This window comes from Mesoplodon densirostris, chromosome 1 (assembly GCF_025265405.1).
Source record: "Mesoplodon densirostris isolate mMesDen1 chromosome 1, mMesDen1 primary haplotype, whole genome shotgun sequence".
Classification (NCBI taxonomy): domain Eukaryota; kingdom Metazoa; phylum Chordata; class Mammalia; order Artiodactyla; family Ziphiidae; genus Mesoplodon; species Mesoplodon densirostris.
In genome coordinates, this window is record NC_082661.1 from 143,524,657 (window position 1) to 143,548,452 (window position 23,796).

Genomic DNA, 23,796 nt, shown 5'->3' on the forward strand with positions numbered 1-23,796 from the left:
CCAGACGGTCCCCGATGCAAGTACTCAACTCAGCTGTCACAGAGAAAAAGCATCCACAGAGGATACTTTAATGAACGGGTGTACCTAGGTTCCAATAACCTTACTTGCCAAAAACAGGCTCCTGTTCTAAGATATATAGTCTTTATTCCCAGGCTATTCTGCTTCCTCATTCAGCCAGTCTGATATATTGAGCATCTTCTCCATGCAAGGTAAACGCACAAATGAAGCCACAAATGAGGCTGCAAAATGAATAAAATGAGTCTCTGCCCTCCAAAACTCCAAGGTGAGAAAAAGATCATGTAACTTTGAGTAAGACATTTAACCTCTGTCAATGACTCCATTTTAAAACTATAAATATTGATAATATTTCCTTCATACAACACAGATGTTGTGAAGATTAATGAGACAGTTCACGTATTCTGATTTACTTAGCTGAATGATTTTTTCTTATGATAAATTGATCCTTGCTCTTTCACAGTCCTAAAGGAGACGAGTAAATAAACCAATCTATCCTTTGCTCACGTAGGAAGGAGTCCCCTTACGTTAGTAAACTAGCAATTTTTAGCTAGTATTGCAACACTTTATTTTTATGAAGCACTTTTAAATTTTATATGTAATTTTCTACTGGGACCAAACAGGTTTTTTTTTTTTTTAATAAATTTATTTATTTATTTTTGGCTGCCTTGGGTCTTTGTTGCTGCCCACGGGCTTTCTCTAGTTGCGGCGAGCAGGAGTTACTCTTTGTTGCGGTGCACAGGCTTCTCATTGTGGTGGCTTCTCTTGTTGCGGAGCACGGGCTCTAGGCATGTGGGCTTCAGTAGTTGTGGCTCACGGGCTCTAGAACGCAGGCTCAGTAGTTGTGGCGCACGGGCTTAGTTGCTCCACGGCATGTGGGATCTTCCCGGACCAGGGCTCGAACCCATGTCCCCTGCGTTGGCAGGTGGATTCTTAACCACTGTGTCACCAGGGAAGTCCCAACCAAATAGTTTTTAAACTTTTATTTCTTAACACAATAGAAAGGAACACAAAGGAAAAATGGAAAGGAACACAAAGAAAAAAAAATATGTGTAATTCAGAAACACTGTGATGTGTGCTCAAAGTTACACATCCACGATATCCTCCCGTTGTTTAGATTTTCTGAGTTATAAAAGTTCTTTGCTTGTACCTCACGGTCATTCTGACACTCATGGAGTCTTGGTAAAAACAGTCAGGAAGAGTCAGTCATTTACTCTCACAGGGTAATTTTTAAATTGCTCAAAAAAGTATACACCCAGAAATAAAAAGGGAGGTGACTCCCCTGGTGGTCCAGTGGCTAAGACTCCACGCTCCCAATGCAGGGGGCCTGGGGTTCAATCCCTGGTCAGGGAACTAGATCCCACATGCATGCCACAACTTAGAGTTCACATGCCACAACTAAAGATCCTGCATGCTACATCTAAGACCCAGCACAGCCAAATAAATAAATAAATATTTTTTTAAAAAAAGATTAAAAGAAAAAAATAAAAAGGGAGGAAATACTGATACATGCAACAATGTGGATGAATCTCAAAAGCATTATGCTGAGTGAAGGAAGCCAGACACAAAAGACTGAGTACTGTATGATAACCTTACATGACACTTGGGAAAGGGCAAAACTATGTAGGCATATTTCAGATCAGTGGTTGCCCAGGCTGGGGACAAGAGGAGGGGACTAACGGTAAAGGGACATGAGGGGACTATCTGGAGTGATAGGACTGTACTGATTGTGATATGGCCACATTGTTCAAAGTGCACCTGGAAAAGGCTGAAGTTCACTGTTTATAAACTAGACCTCAATAAACCTGTCCAGAACTGCTATAGAGAGTTCCTCGGGCAACGATAAATGCAGAACAGGCCCCAAAGTTTGCAGTCAATTGCTCTTCAGGTTAAATTCTGAACGGGAGCTAGCACTGGGAGCTGGGCCAGACGCACTGCATTTGCTTCCTCTCAAAGACAGCCCAGCACGCACCTGGGGCAGGGCCAATCTCCGAAAGCAACTGGGAGGAAAGAGAAACAGTGTGGGCCGTTGGAAGGTCCTGACCCAGATGGCAGTTTCTGGCCATTCTTCACAGACTCCTGAGAAGCTCCTGTTTCCCTGTGTTACGGAGGCTGAGGTAAACTGTACCACTTTCTCCTATGTACAGACTGACCCACATCTCTACCTCAAACTGCCCAGGAAAAAGAAAAGTGCCAATTGCAGACACTTGTGTGGTCCTATTACTGCTCTCAATAATGTTTCTAGGACTAGTCATTTAAGGAACACCCACTGGGGATTCTGCTGAGCACCTGACATAGCAGCAAACCAGACTGAAGGCGCTGCTCTCAGGGAGCCTGCATTCTAAAGGATGGCGAACAGCTCACATTTATTGAGTGCTTGCTGTGTGCCAGGTGCTATGGGGACTGACATGGAATTGATACAACTATGGAGTGCAGAGGCTATTATTACCACGCCTATTTAAAATTTAGGAGCCTGAAGCCCTGCAAGCAACGTAACTTGTCCTAAGGTGTGCAGTTAGAAGGTAGCAGAATCTGGCTTGAAACCCAGGCAGACTCACTCGCTCAGTCCATGCCCTTAGCTACACTGTCTCTCTGAGTGGTGGACAGATCAGCAAAAAGACTGTCCTTATAGGGTCCCAGAATGTCTGTACTAGATGTCTTGGGAAATATCTGTAAACACTGAATAAAGCTATCTAATTTACATAGAAAGAGTGCTACGTCATGAGATAAAAGCTCAAATATCACTAATAGACAATTTACAAAAAAATAAATAAATAAATACTAATTAACATACCTACAGAAAAAATGATTACCTTACAATCAAAGGAATAAAGCAATAAAATGAGATGTATGTTTTGCTTATTAAATTAGCAAGCAAAGAGTTCAAATGCAGACAGCTAAGATGAATGCACTGCTAATGGAAATGTAAATTAATACAGTTTGGAAGGCAGTTTGCATTCTGAACCATAAACATATTAATTCCTCTTAACCAGTTTTTCCACTTTTATGACTTTATCTTTAGGAAATAATCCAAAGTATGGGAAAAGTTATGTGCAGCAAAGATATTTGTTGCAGTGAGTGGGATTTATAAATTTATGACAACATTTATTATTTATACAATATATTCTTTATATAATTTATTCAATTTAGCAATCCAATCATAAAAAGTAAAATAAAACCTACACATCTCTGATCCAAAACTGTGCTTTGCAACAAAGTAGGTCTCTATAGTTTCACCTGCCCTGGGTAGGCTGTGGTTAATATCAGCTAAAAGAATGCTTAAGCAGAAGTGTGTCAAAACACAAAGTATCAACAGTTTCAAAAGGAATATATTTCATTTGCCAGAAACGCAAAGAGTCTGGTGGGCATAGTGATAAAATCATTCTCGGGCCCCAAATCACATCAAACTGTGCGGCTCTTTTTTCTCATCCCCAACTGCCAGAAGAAAATAGAAAGAGTTTTGGGCTTCCCTGGTGGTGCAGTGGTTGAGAGTCCGCCTGCCGATGCAGGGGACACGGGTTTGTGCCCCGGTCCGGGGGGATCCCACATGCCGCGGAGCGGCTGGGCCTGTAAGCCATGGCCACTGAGCCTGCGCATCCAGAGTCTGTGCTCCGCAACGGGAGAGGCCACAGCAGTGAGAGGCCCGCGTGCCACAAAAAAAAAAGAAAATAGAAAGAGTTTTTTCTTTCCACAGTCTCTCCTAATTTTACACATTGCTTAAACATGTAAAGGTATGCAAAAGCAAAACACTATTTTAGTCCTTCCTGATAGAATCACTTTCATTAAGTGATCTTCCTATAAAACCAAACATCTCATGCTGTGTTACCCCTAGAAATCCAAAGGCTGAGAACTAGTTATTATAAATACCAGGAATAATGAACAATTCTCAGCTAATTATTTTCTTTATAGACATTAATAGTTTTTTATAAACTATAGGTTTTATTTAGGATGAGGAATATCTCTGTAGTTATCTTACTATATCCACAACCCCCAGGTAAAGCCTTTGCCTGGAGCCCTTTATCTTCCTCTACATCTTCCTCCTGCACTAGTGAACAGCATCAGATGCAATGAGTAATGAGTAAATCTTCACAAGGTATTCTGGTCTAGTTGGTGAACTGCAGGAAGTTCAAATGGCAGAATCTCAGAGGGCAAAGGGCACTGACAGTGAAGCTCTACAGGTAGGTAAAGGCGAACAGACTAAAAACGTTATGTGATAGGTGTGCATATGCGCATCAAATCATTTCATTTTCTAAAAAATTTATTTTATTTATTTATTTTTTTGGCTGCATTGGGTCTTTGTTGCTGGGCACGGGCTTTCTTTAGTTGCGGCAAGCGGGGGTTACTCTTCCTTGCGGTGCGTGGGCTTCTCATTGCGGTGGCTTCTCCTATTGCCGAGCACGGGCTGTAGGCACGTGGGCTTCAGTAGTTGTGGCATGTGGGCTCAGTAGTTGTGGCTCGCGGGCTCTAGAGCACAGGCTCAGTAGTTGTGGCGCATGGGCTTAGTTGCTCCGCAGCATGTGGGATCTTCTCAGACGAGGGCTCGAACCCGTGTCCCCTGTGTTGGCAGGCGGATTCTTAACCACTGTGTCACCAGGGAAGCACAAATCATTTCATTTTTTTTTTTTTTTCTTTTTGCGGTATGCGGGCCTCTCACTGTTGTGGCCTCCCCCGTTGCGGAGCACAGGCTCCGGATGCGCAGGCCCAGCGGCCATGGCTCACGGGCCCAGCCGCTCCGCGGCATATGGGATCCTCCCAGACCGGGGCACGAACCCGTATCCCCTGCATCGGCAGGCGGACTCTCAACCACTGCGCCACCAGGGAGGCCCAAATCATTTCATTTTTATAGCGCCTGGGAAAGGTAAGAATAACTGTCCTCATTTTACTGGTGAGGAAACCAAGGCTCCCAAGGTTTAAGCAGATTGCCCAAAGTCACATAGCTGACAAAGGGCAATTGCAGAATTCAAACCTGGATTCAGTGCACAGTCTCTCTCTATTTGGTGACCTTAATGATCTGTCATGCAGTACCTGTCTTCTGTAGAAGAGAGACACATCTTCTGTAGACTCTGCTCATATAAATATGAACTTTATAAGTAGCTTGGTTTAAAAATTAGGTAGCAAAACAGTATAAAACTTTTCCCTATTCAAAATATAGGATGGTTAAAAATATCGAAACACAGCAGTGACTTAGCTATGAGTTTTCTTGTATGGCTGCTTTTGCTAGATTTTCTATAATAAGCATTAATTTTTATACAAAGGTAAATTCGAATAAAAGTTATTTTTAATAGTTTAATTTTTTTTTTTTTTTTTTTTTTTTTTTTGCGGTACACGGGCCTCTCACTGTTGTGGCCTCTCCCGTTGCGGAGCACAGGCTCTGGACGCGCAGGCTCAGCGGCCATGGCTCACGGGCCCAGCTGCTCCACGGCATGTGGGATCTTCCCGGACCAGGGCACGAACTCGTGTCCCCTGCATCGGCAGGCGGACTCTCAACCACTGCGCCACCAGGGAAGCCCAATAGTTTAATATTTTTAAAGTCCAAGATAAGAGCACAGGTGCTAAGTAGCACGACACCTGGGAGGCGGGGGTTAGTTAACAATGGTGACACAGCATTTGGACAGCGTGACTACATTTAGAAAGATTTTGTATACCTTTACTAAAGAGACCCTCTCCCAAGAAATAGGAGAAAATGTACTAGAGATAACGGCAGTAAGTGCTAGAATATTTTTCCTCCACTGTGAATATTAATGACAATTTTCCTTCCTTTTTCATGATAATTTCATAACAGGATTTTAAGAGTGAGTCTTCCCCTAGAGGGGTGAGCTATCATAACACTAGAAAGTAATAACTGCTACCACATAACATACAACATGCAACTACTTCTGCGTAGAGGAGGGGGCATCAGTCCACAGAGAAAATGACTTTGGGCTGAATATGAAGAACGAGTCAGAGTTTTGCCTGCTGGGAAAGCAAGAAAGGAGAAAAGAGCCTTTAAAGGTTCAGAGGAGCAAGAGTGCAAGCTTGTATTTCTCTGGAGTTCAAATGATATTACTGAAAAAGAAGCTGTGCTCTAAAATCTGTCCTGAAATGGTTCTCTATCTTTCATCAATATGCAAATTTAGAATTCAGCCAGAATCCTTAAAGAGCTCATTGATGGCGGTGCTAACTCAGTGACATCACCCTGATGGATGTAGCACTTTGCTGTCACCTTGTGACATACATTCTTCTCTCCTGTTGACATATCATCACAAAGGTGACAGCCAGCCATAAAGATAAGGCATGATTTCCCCTTAAAACAAATATCAAGTAGACAAGCTGTAGGTCTTTATGCAGAGATTTATCCTGTTCTACAAACCACTAACAAAATAGTTGCCAACTGAGCTGAAATGGTCACAACTCCCCAAAATGTCCTTTTTTGAGAATAACAGGCAGAGCACAAACAAGGTCTACCTTTATCCAAGAAGGCAAGAACTTACTGGATGATCTCTGCTCTTTCCTTTGAGGAAGTTAGAAAAAAACATTAATTTATTTATAGGATGGGCCAAGAGACTTTCAGGAAAAAGCACTACTTTAGCAAACTGAAAGAACACAAAAGTAGGCCACTCATCTTCAGAAAGCTACACCTGCCTGAGCCATACACTTTAAAGAACTTATTTATACCATAGGAACCAAAGAGACAATGCAGAGAAACAGCATATGTTATTTCTACTTGGTCTGTGGAAAAGAGATTCTTCCTACTAAGTGTCAGCAACCCAATTTAGATGCCTTTGTATAAGTAGTTGTTTTGGGACTATAAGAATGCACACATGTGTATTTATTTATAATTTACCTCATTCCATAGGGATTTGGCATGGCTTTCAGCAAGTACATGTGTAACCAAATGACAGTAATATATTAATAGACATTTTAAAGTCCAGACAGGGAAAACATAAGTGAGAGCAGAAATTCAAGACCACTGAAATGAAAGACACAAATATACGTGCTATAATTATACTCCAAGTTTGACTCTGGGGCTCCAGGCAGTCAAAATGAAAGAAGGGGCACAATTAGCCACATCATTCTCATAAGCAGAAAGGAGGAGGCATGAAACACTTAAAGAAAGCAAAGTGTTCCTAGCCTGAGATTTTAAAAAGAAATTCTCGGGCTTCCCTGGTGGCGCAGTGGTTGAGAGTCCGCCTGCCGATGCAGGGGACATGGGTTCGTGCCCTGGTCTGGGAAGATCCCACATGCCGCGGAGCGGCTGGGCCCGTGCGCGTCCAGAGCCTGTGCTCCGCAACTGGAGAGGCCACAACAGTGAGAGGCCCGCGTACCGCAAAAAATATAAATTAAAAAAATAAATAATTAATTTTTAAAAAATAGAAAAGAAATTCTCAAATGGAATGTTCTTTTGGGTGCGGGGGAGAAGGGACTGAACTGAGACCCTAGACGCTGCCCTCAAAACTTCTGTAATAAAGGCAGTAACTGATTTTGTTTTTATTTCCTTGTATCATCCTTTGATTTTTTTTTTTTTTAAAAACACAGGACAAAACATTAAAACTTAACTCTGTGCAGGGGATTCTTTGTGACTAAGGTGATTTTGCTCATCAGTGTTATCTGCTAGCAGATTGAATGATAGGACTCAGGAGTTCAGAAAAAGAATGGATGGATGACATTTCTTCCCATCAATCTTTCAGAGAATAGACACTCATCCATCCATCATTTGTCCATTCATTTCTTGAGCTTCTCCTAAATGCTGGGAATCAAGCTAGGTGCATGGATTCAGAGGCACAGTAAGACACAGACCCAGTTCTTGAAGAACTCATGGTTTGGTAAACTCTGATTTTCAAAAATATTTTTTGTCAGGGACCTTGTCTCCACAAGTTTTGCCTATAACTCTTCATGGCAACTTGGAAAGAATGAGACATAGAAGAGTATTTACCATGCTTCACAAAAAGCATTCAAAAAAACCCCACATAATTTCAAGGTAATGCAAATAGACATCTAGTCAGAGTGTCATGAAAGAATGAAAAATAATTGTCTAAGAGTACTTGTAGCCTTAATTTAACATTAAAAGATACAGTCTTGATGGTTTATTTTTAAAACATTAACTCATTTTCCTACAGAAATCTCGAAGAATTAATTTTTTTTAATAGAAAGAATGTTTTAATTCAATGATAATGAATGACTAATCATTATATGCCAATAAATGTACCTAATAATCAGCTAAAATTTAATCTCTGAATATTCAAAGATTAAAATAAAAGCAAAGATTAAAAAAAAGCACTTGCTACATGATTTCACCCTGCCCTTTAATTTTTTTCTTCCACAAGGCTTATCATATTCACTCATTCGTTTAACAAATATTTATTGAGTACTTATTATTTCTAGGCACTGTTCTTGGCACTGGGTTATAGCCATGAAATCACTGTCTTTATGGAGAACATACATTCTAGCAGGTAATGATATATATCAGGCAGAGATCTAAACTTATTAGATATATTAATTAATTTAATCCCCACAATAAGCCAAGAGATAAAGGTATTACTGTTTCCATTTTAAAGATTAGAAAACTAAGGCAAAGTAAGGTTAAATACCAAACTGACACAGTGAATGCATGGTAGAGCAGGGATTTAAACTCAAGCAGTCTGGCCCCAGAGTCCGTGTCCCTAAACACTGCAGTGACTGTCCCTAACAGCAGGGGCTCAGGAAATATCTGTTGAGTGAATCAACAGAAGAGAGGGGGACAAAAAGGTCAGAGAAGAAGTCAGGAAGAATGTTATAAAGATTCATCAAATCCTTACAATTTTGCAGAAAACCTTAATGGTCACAAAGTACTTTCAAATGAAACATTACTGAAGCTTCATGACCATTCCATGAGGTATATATTTTGATCCTTTTTACTCAGAGGAGACAGAGCCTGTCCCCAGGTCACATGGTTGGTAAGTGGTGATGTCTCCTGGGCTCTTTCTAATGCACCTCAGAGGCAGGAGTGGCAAACTCAGCTTGAGGTGCCAAGGAAGGTTTCCCAAGGGAAGAGACATTGAGCTGTGCACTTAAGAGAACCAGTGGGATTTTAATGTCACACTTCTAGCAGATTAAGAAAACCAAGAAAACCAAAGTGCTAGGCAAATAGTATGAACTCAATAAATACATGAACCAAGTATATTTATTTCCATAGGTTCACAAATCAGAATGCTGATATGAAAGACAAATTGGAATGGAGAGAATTCTCAGGTCCTTAAGAGATCAATGGATTGGTCCATCTAGTTATCACAGTTAGTATCCCTTTAAATTTTTAGTTCCTTGGAAATATACTATACCTAGGAGAATAACCACTAATTTAACATTAATCATTATGCAGCACAGTCCTCAAAAAGCACACACAAAATGTTTCAATCAACAACTTGTGCTCATTCTCAAATTTCCTAGAGTGAGGATGCCTTCAAACCTAGATGCCTGGGTTTGAAGTCTGGCTCTGGTAATTACCAGCTGTGTGGACTTGGGCCTCAGTTTCCACACCTGTAAAATGGGAGTGATTAATAATACCGATCTGATAGGATAATTTTGGGATTCAATGAGTTAATAAATGTAAGGCACATGAAAAAGTACCTGGCAAATAGCATTTGGTAAATGTCTGCCAATGTGGTACACTGTACTACTGTTTCCAAATACTCAGTTCCTTTTCTGGTTCCTCAGGTATCCACAGGATGTGCCCTGATATCTCCACTGGTTCCATGTGGTTCGCAGGATGCTATAGGTGGATTACGTATCCCCAAACCACTGACAATGGGCTTCGCCATGTGACTCACCTTGGCCACTAGCCTATGAGTAGACATGACATAGATAATGTCTGATCAGAAGTTTTAATGGGCAACACATGTTTCCACTGGCTCTCTCTCTTTGCCATGAGCACACCATGTCCCAGAGAGAGGCTGCTCCTTTGGCCTGGATCATGGAATGAAAAGACACAGGGCGCAGGAGCAGATTCAATGCCAATCTGCCAAAGACACGTAATGTGGGCAACAAATAATCCTCTGTCCTTGCAAGCCACTGAAATTTGGGGGCTATTTGTTACCACAGAACAGTTGACTAAAACAGCTATTGTTATCATTATTATTGGATTAGATTTCTATTTTAACCAAAAAAAATTAGCTCTGAAAAACTTTAAAAAATCAATAGGTAAAAATCTCAAATCTTCACAACAGATCTCAATGGGTCTAACTGTTACGAAAAGCTCTTAGAAAAGTGAGTAACTGAGTTCCTATTCTTTACTGCTGATTGTTTTCCCTTTACCTAGTAACCATGTCCCCTGACAAAACCTTATAGATAGTGACGAGCATCTCTGCTGAGCTCAGTTTTCCACTCTGCATGTAAGTACAGTACATCCTTCTTGGAAGCCATGATTTACACAAAGAAAGTTGGGAGACTAGCTTTCAAAAGCCTCTCTTATAAGCTCTACAACCTTGTAAAAGAAGCTGTTTTTCATTTTAAAGGTAAGAGAACACATTGATGCAGATTTCATCATGGTTTATTAATAGATTCTCACTGATTCTGTTTTCCTGTCTCAGCCTTTTGTAGTTTTGGGAAAATTAGCTTCTAAAAATCATTTTATTCTCTTACATCAACAATAGCATTTAATCTTCTTCTCCATACCTCAAAAAGGGTGCATTTCCTCTTTTAGGCAGTTGCACTGTGTTCATTTCTGGTGGCACTGAGTACTGAACCACTGTTACTTTCTTCTAACACTCTGTTAGCACTTGGGCACAGGCTGCTATTCTCCTGAGCCTGCAGTCTAATGGGGAAAAGAAAACAACAAGCAAGTAAAGAACCAAATGCCTTCAGAGCGTGTTAAGTACTATGAAGAAAAGAGGGTGTTTAGTAGAGAATAATGAGGTATGGGGCGAGATGAACTTCAGTGATAATCCAGGAAGACCCATCTCAGGAGGGGACAGTTAAGGTGAGACCTGAAGGCTAAGAAAAGTGCAGCTGTGTGAAGGGCATGAAGACACATGTTCAGATGAGGCCTTGAGGTAGAAAAGAGCTTAGAAGGTTTAAGGAACTGAAAGAAGGGACTGTTTCCCTTGCTCTCCCCATTTCAGCAAGAGAAAGAGGAACATGAGATGGAGTTGAAGAACAAAGCAGAAGTAAGAGCATGTGGAGCTTCATGGGTTTGGACTGTATCCTGAGAGGGATGAGAAGACATTACAGTGTTTTAAGCAAGGAAGTGACCTGGTCTGATTTGCACTGATAAAAGGTGTGTGGAAATGGACTTGAGTGAAGCAAGAATGAAAGTGGAGAAACCAGTAAAGAGGCTACTGTAAACATCCAAGAGGAAGGAAAGAGTGAGCCAGGAGGAACTGGAGAGAAGTGGACAGACATGAGGCATACACCTCCTAAAGAGGTATATGCACAAAACTTGCTGACAGTCTGAATCTGGGTGTGGTGGGGAAGAGAGCAAAGACTAAAGGCTGACATCTAGGTTTCTTGGGCCTGAGGAAGGAGGAAGATGACGATGCAACTGAATGAGATGGAGATGCCTAGGGGAGAAACCCATTTAATGGGTAATGTCGGGAACTGTATTCTGAACAAATAAAATTTAAGATGCCCATTAGCTACCCAACTGGAAATGCCAGATAGGCAATGGGATAGACAGGGATGAAATTCAAAGGGGAAATTTGAGCAAGCAATAAATTTGGGAGGGGTTACCTATAGGCAAGGAGGGCATTCCCATGGGAGGATGACTTAGCATGGAGAGTCGATGCCAGAAAGTAAGGAAGTAGTAATAGAGGGTGAATGGTCAAAAGACAAGCCAGCTTGAAGTGGCTCTCACTGGCCAAAAATACTTATTTATTACAAAAAGAGAAAAGAGTAATTGTATGATGGAGAAGCTCAGCAGTCACCACCTTAACCAAGTGTTTATCAGCTGCAGCAGTAATAAGATGAATCAAAATCATCTGCCACTGGATAGGATGCAATAAGAACATAGTAGACCATCTTCTGTGATACTCCTGGAAAGATATCTAACTTGAATTTAATCATGAGGTAACAACAGACAATCATAAACTGAGAGATATTCAACAAAATAACTGGACTATTATTTGCAAAAGTATCAAGGCCATGAGAGTCAAGACAAGAGTGGTTCCAGATTGGAGACCAGAGGAATGTGGCAACTATACACAGTATGCGTTCTAAACTGGATCCTTTTACCATAAAGGACGTAAGTCAGACAGTTAGTGAAACCTGTAGGGGGTTTGTAGATTGGATGGTCACAATGTTATCAAGTAAGCTTTCTGATTTTGTTGGTTATATCATGGATACATAAAAGAATGTCCTTGTTTGTAGAACACACAAACTAAAGTATTCTGGGACATTACGGTATCATGTTGGCAAAGTATCCTCAAATGGTTCAAGAAAAAAGGTTACTTGTATTGTACTTGCAACTTTTCTGTAAGTTTGAGATTGTTTTTTAAAAAATTAGTTCCAGGGCTTCCCTGGTGGCGCAGTGGTTGAGAGTCCGCCTGCCGATGCAGGGGATACGGGTTCGTGCCCCGGTCTGGGAAGATCCCACATGCCGCGGAGAGGCTGGGCCCGTGAGCCATGGCCGCTGGGCCTGTGCGTCTGGAGCCTGTGCTCCGCAATGGGGGAGGCCACAACAGTGAGAGGCCTGCGTACAGCAAAAAAAAAAAAAAAAAAAAAAAAAAAAAAAAAAATTAGTTCCAGTAATATAATCTACATACCAGATTGTATACACTAAAAGTCTAACCTGGACTTCCCTGGTGGCTCAGTGCTTAAGAATCTGCCTGCCAACGCAGGGTACATGGGTTCGACCCCTGGTCTGGGAAGATCTCACATGCCTCAGAGCAACTAAGCCCATGTGCCACAACTACTGAAGCCCATGTGCCTAGAGCCTGTGCTCCACAAGGGAAGCCACCGCAATGAGAAGCCCATGCACCACAACGAAGAGTAGCCCCTGCTCACTGCAACTAGAGAAAGCCCACATACAGCAACAAAGATCCAATGTAGCCATAAATAAATACATACATACATACATACATAACTTTATACTAAAAAAAGTCTAACCAATACCAGGTATTTGTGAGAATATGAAGTAACGGAAACCCTCATTCAGGGCTAATGAGACTGAAAACTGGAAGAACAATTTTAGAAAAATGTTTAGCTTTATCTCAGAAAATTGAAGATACATATCTTTTATGACTCAGCAACTGCATTCCTAGAGAATCTCTTGAATATGAGGACCAGGATGTTCATAGTGGCACTGTTTTTAAGAATCAAAAACTGAAAATAGCTTATATATCCATCAATAATAAAACAGACCAATAAATTGTTTATATATTTATATAGTGGAATACCATACAGTGATGAAAAGGAATGAATTAGAGCAACACTCATCCACAAGGATGGTTCTCAAGGACAGTGCTGAATGAAAGCAGCAAAATACAATCATTTAATAGAGTCCAAAACTAGACAAAACTAAAATATATTGTTTAGGTGGTAAAACTTTAAGTAAGAAAGTGATTATAACAGATGTCAAGATAGTGGAGGCAGGGAGGGAATGAGTTACGATGGGGAAGATGCAGCAGAGAGTTGGTTTCTAGAGGCTGGCACTGTTCCATTTCTTGCCACTGGAGTGATTCTATCAGAGCTCATTTTACTATGATTTGTTAATGTGTACATGTATGATTTGATCACTTTCTGGATATATATAATTTTTAATAATTTAAAAATTACTAAAAACAACTGCTTACATTTACTGAATGCTTACTATGTATCAGCTACTATACTGAGCATATAAACATGTTTCATCCTATTTAAATTTTCCCAGCCTATGAGGCAGTACTATTACTATATTCTCCATTCTACATATGTTCAAACTGAAGCTGGCTTCATCAGCACTAACAAATGGGGATGTGAGGCTGACTTGGAGCTTGCAAATTTAACCACTGAGTTATGCTCTCAAGTACTGATTTGATTTTTCTCTATTTTTTGATATATGTTATTAGAATTTGGATTTATGAAGGATTTCTCTGTAAGTTTCCAATAGTATTTAGTACAGTGCTTTAAAACTGAGGCTTGATAAGTATTGTTGAGTAGCTGAGCCATTTGTTATTTCTAATAGAACCATAAACTATTGTGTAATGTGCTGAGATATTTTTTAGTCCTTCCATCAATGCTGAGAGCCTGAGTTTTAAATTATAAGGCAGAAGTCTTTAAAAGCTCATTGAAACTAGAAAAGCATTTACACTAAAGTAAAAGGCAAGAGGTTTACATGATTTTGACAGCAAGAATGCATGTAAGTACATTAAAACACTCTCAAAGAGACCAATGGGCATGAGATAGCATTCCACTACAGCCCATTTGAAGGAATTATGTGTAACCATAAAAATTCAAACTCACTCTGAAAACCAGGTTTTTATACTTGACAAAAATCTACTGAGCCAAATTCACTATATCGTATTTTCAAAAGAAATCATAGCTTTTGATTTTCTTCACTGGCTTTGGATTTATGTAACGTCTTCCTCCCTAAAAAACTCCACATTTTTTTTGCCCAAACATTATCCCACTCACTTTCCATTTTTCAGGAGTTAACATTTCCAAAATTTACAGGTAAATAAATATAGAACTTTTAAAAAAAATAACTTTATTTATTTTATTTTTGGCTGCGTTGGGTCTTCATTGCTGCGCGTGGGCTTTCTCTAGTTGTGGTGAGTGGGATCTACTCTTCGTTGCAGTGCACGGGCTTCTCATTATAGTGGCTTCTCTTGTTGCAGAGCACGGGCTCTAGGCGCACAGGTTTCAGTACTTGTGGCTCGCGGGTTCTAGAATGCAGGCTCAGTAGCTGTGGCACACGGGCTTAGTTGCTCCATGGCATGTGGGATCTTCCCGGACCAGGGCTCAAACCCGTGTCCCCTGCATTGGCAGGCAGATTCGTAACCACTGCACCACCAGGGAAACCCAATATAGAACATTTAAAAGAAACTTTAAAAGGCAACGCCCAAAAAGAAATCAATTTTTTTTTTCTATTTGAAAGATTTACCAATCTCAAGCTGTAGGACTCGAGGAGTTTGAGAATTGTTATCTTTCTTCTTGAAAGGCTAGAACTTTGTACTGAACTTTCAGTACAGTTCAGCAATAGGTTTCATCCCTTATGTGACTCTTAGGTAGGGGATCAGGGAGAAGAGTTAGCAGTCATGGTACTGGCGAAGAGAAGAAAAAGATTGCTATGGGTTCTTGCCATGGACAGAAAATATATGTTTAAATACATTCATAAAAACCTAAGGGTAGGGCTTCCCTGGTGGCGCAGTGGTTGAGAGTCCGCCTGCCGATGCAGGGGACACAGGTTCGTGCCCCGGTCTGGGAAGATCCCACATGCCGGAGCGGCTGGGCCCGTGAGCCATGGCCGCTGAGCCTGCGTGTCCAGAGCCTGTACTCCGCAAAGGGAGAGGCCACAACAGTGAAAGGAACGCGTACCAAAAAAAAAAAAAAAAAAAACCTAAGGGTAAACATTATTACAATTGAAGTAGGATTTTTTTTTATTAGTTTCTGCTTTATAGAAGTAGGATTTTTAACTTATGAGTCTGATCAATTCAGCAAAAGATAGGAAAGAAAATTAAAGGAACAACATGAAATCATAATAAATAGAAGATATTAAAAAATGCAAGGGATAATAACAAATATAACCTTCCTACACTGTAAGATGATGTAACCACTTTGGAAAATAGTCTGTTAGTTTCTCAAAAGGTTAAACATAGGGTTCCATATTATCCAGCAACTCTACTCCTAAGCATATACTCAAAAGAAATGAAAGCATATGTCTACACAAAAACTTGTACATGAATGTTCATAGCGGTATCATTATAATAGCCTGAAGTGGAAACAACCAAACATCCATCAACTGATGAATGGTTAAATAAAATGTGAAATATCCATATAATGGAGTATTATATGGGAATAAAAAGGAATGAATTATTGATACGTTACAACATGGATGAACTTTGAAAATATTATGCTAAATGAAAGAAGTGAATCACAAAAGGCTACATATTATATGATCCCATTTATACAAAATGTCCAGAACAGGCAAATCTATTGAGACAGAAAGTGGATTAGTGGTTGCCTAGGGCTAGAGATGGGAGAGAAGTTGGGGGAAAATGGTAGTGACTGCTAGTGGATACAGGGTTTCTTTTCGGGGTGATGAAAATTTTCTAAAATTGACTGTGATGATAGTTGCAAAAATCTATGAATATATTAAAAGCCACTGAATTAATATACTTTAAATAACTTAATTATATAGCATGTGAATTATATCTCAATAAAGCTGTTAGAAAAGAAGAAATATGTCATTGCCAAAATATATGTAAATGGATTAAATTCCTCTATTAAAAGGGCAGGACTCTCTGGGGACATAATGTACAGCATGGTGACTATAGTTATTAACACTAATATATTGTATATTTGAAAGTTGCTAAGAGAGTAAATCTTAAAAGTTCTCATAGCAAAAAGAAAATCATAACTGAGTGGTGATGGATGTTAACTAGGCTTACTGTGGTGATCATTTTGCAATATGTACAAATATTGAATCATTATGTTATATACATGAAACGAATATAATGTTATATATCAATTATACCTCAATTTAAAAAAATAGTAAGCAGGACTCTCAGCATGGGTTAAAAATATCATATATTAGTGACAAGAAATACATAAAATAAAAATTGTAAAGAAATTTTGAAAATAAAGACTGAGCAAAAATATATATCAGACAAATGTAAAAAGAAAAAAGGGTGGCAATATTACTATTAGATAAAATATTCTCTGATCATGCTTATAAAAAATAATAAATTACTGAACACATTTATATTTAGTCAACTGTAAATTAAAATAACAAGCAAGAGACTTCCCTGGTGGTCCAGTGGTTAAGACTTTGCCTTCCAATGCAGGGGGTGTGGGTTCAATCCCTGATCTGGGAGCTAAGATCCCACATGCCTCGGGGTCAAAAAACCAAAACATAAAGCAGAAGCAATATTGTAACAAATTCAATAAAGACTTTAAAAATGGTCCACATCAAAAAAAATTTTTTTAATAAAATAAAATTACAAGCAAAATCTAATGAATCACTGGATACTAGAAAGCACTCTTTAGAATAATTCTTGGGTAAAAACAAAAGTCAAAACTGAAATGACAGGTTATTCAGAAATTAATGACAAAGGATATATAAATAATAAAATCTATAGGATGTAGTCAAAGCTACATGCAGAGGAAAATTAATAGCCTTAAAATGTTCTTTATGATAACCTTGAAAGCTGCCAATGAAAACACTAGGCATTTAACTCTAGGGAAATAGAAAAAGAACAAGAAAATAAGCCCCAAAAAGTAAGAAAAAATAATATAGTTAATAAATTAGAAAACAAAGAGGGAATTAATAAATAAAACTAAGAGCTCGTTCTTTGAAATCATCAAATTGTGTTTCACTGAATACCCATTCCAGGAGCTATTAATAGATGTTCTGTGGGGAGGAAAAGATTTTGTAGAAAAAATGTATGAAAAACACTGCTTAGTAAACCTTCCACTTAAGAATTCATAATGCAGATTAGCTTATTAAAGATTCTGAAAAATCCTAAAGCATGTAACTATTTCAAATAGTGGGATCCAGTCTCACAAAGTTATTTGAGCATGAATACTTTTACTCATCAGCGTTCTTTGGAATAGTGCTCCATGGAATACCCATTTGGGAAATGATGATATAGGTAAATTTCTGATATGTATAATCAAAAATAAATGAGAAGATATGAATATGGAGCATCTGGAATGGAAATGAGATTTAACAGAGAAATGGATGAGATTAAAATAAAAGAACTGTACGTAAGCTTTATACTTAAAATTTTACAAATATATACAAAACAGACAATTTTCAAGAAAAATATGCATTACCAAAATTTATTCAGAAAGAGGTAGAAAAATGAATCATCTAATAAACATGTAAGGAATACAAAAGGTTATGATTAAACACAAGTACAGTCAAAATCAATTAACTCTTCTTGGAACAGAGGAACTTCCTAATTCTGTAGCATCCAGTTACCATACTTTTCACTACTGCCATCCCTCTCTATGATTACCACAACAGCTTTCCAACTGGTATCCTCCTTTTCTATCCAGCAAGTGAGATTCCTCCAATAAAGAAATTTGATCATACCACTTCTCTGCTTAAAATCCTTTAATGACTCCTCATTAATCTTGGGAAGAAAATCCAAACTTCTGGACATATTCTACAAAGTTCTGTAAGTTCTGATCTGTAGGAAGCACTCTAGCCTCATCTCTCAACTCTCTCCTTCCCCCACTTTTGCTCCAGTCCTACTGAACACTTTTCCTTTTTTCAGAAGCACCATGTTCTCCCTCACCTTCGGGTCTTCCCACAGGCTCCTCCATCTCCCAGGGACACTCTCCTCTCCACTCCACTACTCTTTTTTTTTTTTTTTTTTTTTTTTTTTTTTTTTGCGGTATGCGGGCCTCTCACTGTTGTGGCCTCCCCCGTTGCGGAGCACAGGCTCCGGACGCGCAGGCTCCGGACGCGCTGGCTCAGCGGCCATGGCTCACGGGCCCAGCCGCTCCGCGGCATATGGGATCCTCCCAGACCGGGGCACGAACCCGTATCCCCTGCATCGGCAGGCGGACTCTCAACCACTTGCGCCACCAGGGAGGCCCTCCACTACTCTTTTGAATGGACATTCTTACTTAAATTTTGTTTTAAATGCTGGAAAGCATCTTCCAATTTCCTTAAATATGGGATAGAGGCTCCTCCTATTTTTCCCATGTCCTTATTGTAGCATTTACACAACACTGTTTTAATATCCTGTTTTCTTAACCCCATTCCTCAACAGACTACAAGCTCCAAGATGGCAGAGATTTTACTATCTTGTGTACCACTTAATCCCCAGTACCTAACAACATTCCAGGCACATAACAGAAATCCAATGTAAGTTTATTGAGAGAATGAATGAAATTGAACATTGATACCAAAGATTAAAAAGATAGCATCCATAATAAAACTGTAGGTCAATCATATTTATGAATATAGATGTAAAATCTGAAATAAAATATTAGCAAGTCAAATCCAGCAGTCTAACAAAAGAATACTATATCATGGTCAAGATGCATTTACTCTAAGACTACAAGGATGACTCAACATTAGGAAACCTAAGAAAAAAAACTATATAATTGTTTTGATAGATGATAAAGAACATTTGATGGATTTCAAAATTCATCATGATAAACTTTCAATAAATTTAAAAGAGAAAGATATTTAACTTGACGTAAAGCATTTATTGGGAGAGAACGGAAAATTCTATCTTAATGGTGAATCAACAGAGACAAAAACAAATAAGACAGGAGGCCTGTGAAAACTGCTATTATTGTTTTGAACATTTTAGCTGAAAGGCAGTAAGACAAAAAAGAAACAGTAAAAATACTGGAAAAGAGACAAAAGTCATTATTTTAGCTAATGACTATCTTATTACTACTTAGGACTAATTGGAAATTTTAATAAGTTTTCCAGTTACAAGATAACAACTTTCCCACATTAACTAGTTAGAAAGTATAATGGAGGGGGGAAAAAAGGTATCATTCATGAAAACAGCAAAAATATTAAATTCCTGAGAATAAACATAACAAAAAAATACAGAACTTAAAGGAAGAAAAATTTCCCGAACTAATCCCTAATTTGTTAAATCAAGTCCAACCAAGTCAATGAAATTTTTATGTCTGGAATTGGATACTATAATCTAAAATTCTTCTGATAAAATAAATAACTGAAAATATGTAAAAAAAAATTGTGAGAAAGAAATTCAATGAAAAAATGCTTGCCTTGTAAAATGAAATACAACGCTGAAATTTAAATAATGTGCTACCAGATAGGAATATCGAAAATAATCATGGGACCAAGCTGGAAAATATATAAATAGATGTAAAAATTACTGGAATTCAATACAGGTGACATATGGACTTTTAAATTAGTGTGGAAAGAATGTATAGCTTAGTAAATTCTCTTCTGACAACCAAATAAACATTTGGGAAAAATTAAGATGGATGACTACTTTATAAGTTATACCTAAATATTATCCCAGGTAGATTAAGAGAGTAAATATTTTAAAAACTCATTAGAATACTAAAAGAAAATGTTAGAGTGTTGAAAGATGTAGGCTTTTAGAAGCATGAAAACAAAGCCAAACACATGAGAGGAAACACTGGTAGATATAATTACATGAGAATTTACATTTCAACTAGTATAAAATACTTAGCACAAAAGTATTCTTTAAAAAGGTAAATTGGGAAAAGAATTGATAATTCCACGATTTCTCAAGGATATGGAGAAATGGATATTTTTCTTACAAGGTTGATAGTACAAAATTGTATAAACTTTCAGGCGCACACTCTGGAAATATTTTCACAAAAAAATAAAAATGAAGAAGTGGAATCAACCTACATGCCATCATTAGAGAAGTGATTAATTAAATTGTGGCATACCCATGCAATATAATACTATGTAGCCATTAAATATATATAGATCTACATTTCTTTTTGGAAGAACACCCACAATATATTAAAAAGAAAAAAGGTTTAAGAAATAATCTGTGTAACAAATCCTTTTGTTGTAAAATACTTACATATATATTAAAATAGACAATAAAATGTTAACAATGGCTACTTCTGGGTTTAAAAAAATGGAAGATTTTAAATTTCTTCTTTAAAACTTTTCTTACATCTAATTGTTTTCTTTAAATACCTATTTCTTTCATAATTACTGAAGGGTATTAAAGCAAACAATCAAAACGAGAAATTGAAATTTTCTGAACAAGAATTATCTTTAAGGAAATTTTATTCGAAGTTCTAGGGTATCTCTTGAAAGCTTTCATGACAGGTAAATCACTGTTAGATGACAGGTAACTACAAGAAAATATTTCCCACAAGTTTTAAAATCCTCTGTCTAGTATTTCAAGACCTTCCAACAACTGGCCAAACTTTATCTTCCAGTTGCCCGTGACTCCTTATGTAAACGTTCTGTCAAGTCAGTTTGTATTTCTTTAGTGGAAAATATACAAAAATCTGTTTGGTGTTTATCTCTGGTATGTAGATTTTAAACAATTTAAGTTTTGTCGTTAAATATTTGGGTTTGGCAATTCATAAAATCCTGCTTGGTAGCAGTTACCAGAAGTAATGGCAGGAAACTGAAGAGAAGTTAAACCTCATCCCTTCTCTGATTATCCCGGTCCACAATGATCTCCTCTTTCTCTGACTTCTGGAACAATTACTGTGTGTCACCATAACTTTCTACTTGTTCATATACTTTGGACAGTACTTTTCTCTTGTTCATTCATTCATTTATGCTTGGTTGTATGATTTACTGTTTTCCAGATGAACTCAGCAGCCTGGGGCAGGCATGGAGAAAAGCAAATATTTGGGATTCATTCAGGATTTGGCTTTTGCAGGGCTTGTATTATGGAAGGGCAAGAAAGTTCAGGATATTGCCAAGAGCATGGCTGATAGAATGGACTATGGACTCTTAATGTGGATGGGATAAAAATGAGGATGAGAGAGCTGACAGGGAGAAAGTGGATGTTTCAAAGATCTAGCCCTATGAAAGGCTCCCTAGGCTTTGCAGGATTGTTTTTCATTTACCTTTCATTATTTGAGACTATGGCTACACATATTCAGAGAATAGTAATATTTGTATGCACCAGTAATTATATAACTTAGGAATATTTATGTCATTCTGCTAGGAATAAGAAATAGAAATTCAATAGTAGAGAGAAGTTCCATCAATCACACTTATTAAGGAAAGATTTTTCTCTTTTTTTAACGGTGAGTATAATGCATGCTTCCGAGACTGAGCTTATTAAAAGAGCAAAACAAACACAAATAACAAAGGGCAACTATAGTAGAAGGTGACAGGCCACCAAAAAGAGCATGTTAATAACTAAGCAGTATTTATAGGCCAATGTACCTTCCCCAAACCCATTCAAAATCATTTGTAGTCTCTGCTATGATCCAGAGCAAAGTCTAAAGAACAAGGTAAATGTGATGCATAGTGACAGTGCCTGAGAGACTTCCAGCCCTTCTAGATCTCAGTTAAAATGAACCTTGGAGAGGTTCTGTGGACAGAAGGGATAAAGGGCAGGACAGCTGAGGCATAAAATGCAAAAAGGGGTTAAAATACACATTTCCCCAAAGAAGAGATGAAAATTGATTTTGTCTTCTGGTGACCATACTTTTAAATTTACTTGTTTATTTATTTTTGGCTGCACTGGGTCTTTGTTGCTGCACGCGGGCCCTCTCCAGCTGTGGCGAGCAGGGGCTACTCTTCGTTGCGGTGCATGGGCTTCTCACCGCGGCGGCCTCCCCCAGTGCAGAGCACAGGCTCTAGGCACACAGGCTTCAGTAGTTGTGGCACTTGGGCTCAGCAGTTGTGGCTCACAGGCTCCAGAGGCAGGCCCAGCAGTTGTGGAGCCCGGGCTTAGTTACTCCGTGGCATGTGGGATCCTCCCAGACCAGGGCCTGAAACCATGTCCCCTGCATTGGCAGGCAGACTCCCAACCACTGCACCACCAGGGAAGCCCTGGTGATCACACTTTTATAAATATACTTAATTACGCAAAACTAAATGACTTCACAGAAATCCAGAAAAAAACTGTTGAAAGTGTGTAAAATTTGTACTATGTAAAGCTGACTTAAAAAACCTGAATATCAAGTTGTATTTATGATTTTTATTTCAAAATCTTTATGCAGGTGGGCAAATATTGAAAGGGAACAGAAAAGTTTAATTTGCGGGGATGGTTATGGACTTTTCCCCTTTATTTATATATACATATATATGTAATTATATTTGTACAAAAAAGAAAAATGCAAAAAGAAACCCACATTTTTTTCTCTTATGTAAGAATTTTCACATTCACTGTATTCCCAGGCACATAAACCCATGTTTTACCTATATGTCAATTACCTCAGCATACTGAAGCATTTCTCTTCCTCTCATACGCTCACTGTTTCATTTGCAAGCATTCCTTCTGAGGTAGGTTGGAGATTCAGGGACTGTGATATAAAATGAAAACTGAACAGACAATGCCTCAGCATTCATTTCAGAACCTCCTCTTTCTTTCATTATCTATTCAAAAACAAAGGAATCCATATATATGTGTTAGCATACGGTATTTGTTTTTCTCTTTCTGACTTAACTTCACTCTGTATGACACTCTATAAGTATAGCTGATTCACTTTGTTATACAGCAGCAACTAACACAACAATGTAAAGCAATTATACTCCAATAAAGCTGTTAAAAACAAAAAAAGGAATTGCTCTAAGCTTTCCAGTTACTACCAGGTTTAAGGAGGATCGCTTTTCCTGTCTACATCCTTGCCTCTGGGGATAAAGTAAAAAGGAAAGAACAAGGCTCTTTGCCAAGCAATCATGAAAAAGAGAGAGACAGACACAAAGAGAGAGACAGACAAATAGAGAGACGACCCTACTTCAAGACTCAAAAAGAAGAGAAAGAGGTAAAGCAAGGTTTTTTCCCTTGCTCCTAAGAAAGCTTTAGAGGCATGACAGTAATATTATGACATACAATTACTATTAAATATTAAAGCAATTTCACAAGTCAAGTATCATAAGGAAAAGAGATTTGATCACTTAAAGATACTCGTAATTGAGTATATGGAAGAATCTTTTGGTGAAAACAAACTTCAAAATTACTTTTCTGGCTTAATTTGCACCCACTGATAAATAGACGCCATTGACAACTT

General features: G+C 38.4%; 1 protein-coding gene across 1 annotated transcript in view; it reads right to left on the minus strand.

Moving 5' to 3' along the window:
* CRACD (capping protein inhibiting regulator of actin dynamics) overlaps window positions 1-23,796 on the minus strand; it is a 315,539-nt gene that overhangs the window by 200,433 nt on the left and 91,310 nt on the right. The gene's annotated exons all lie outside the window — the stretch shown is intronic.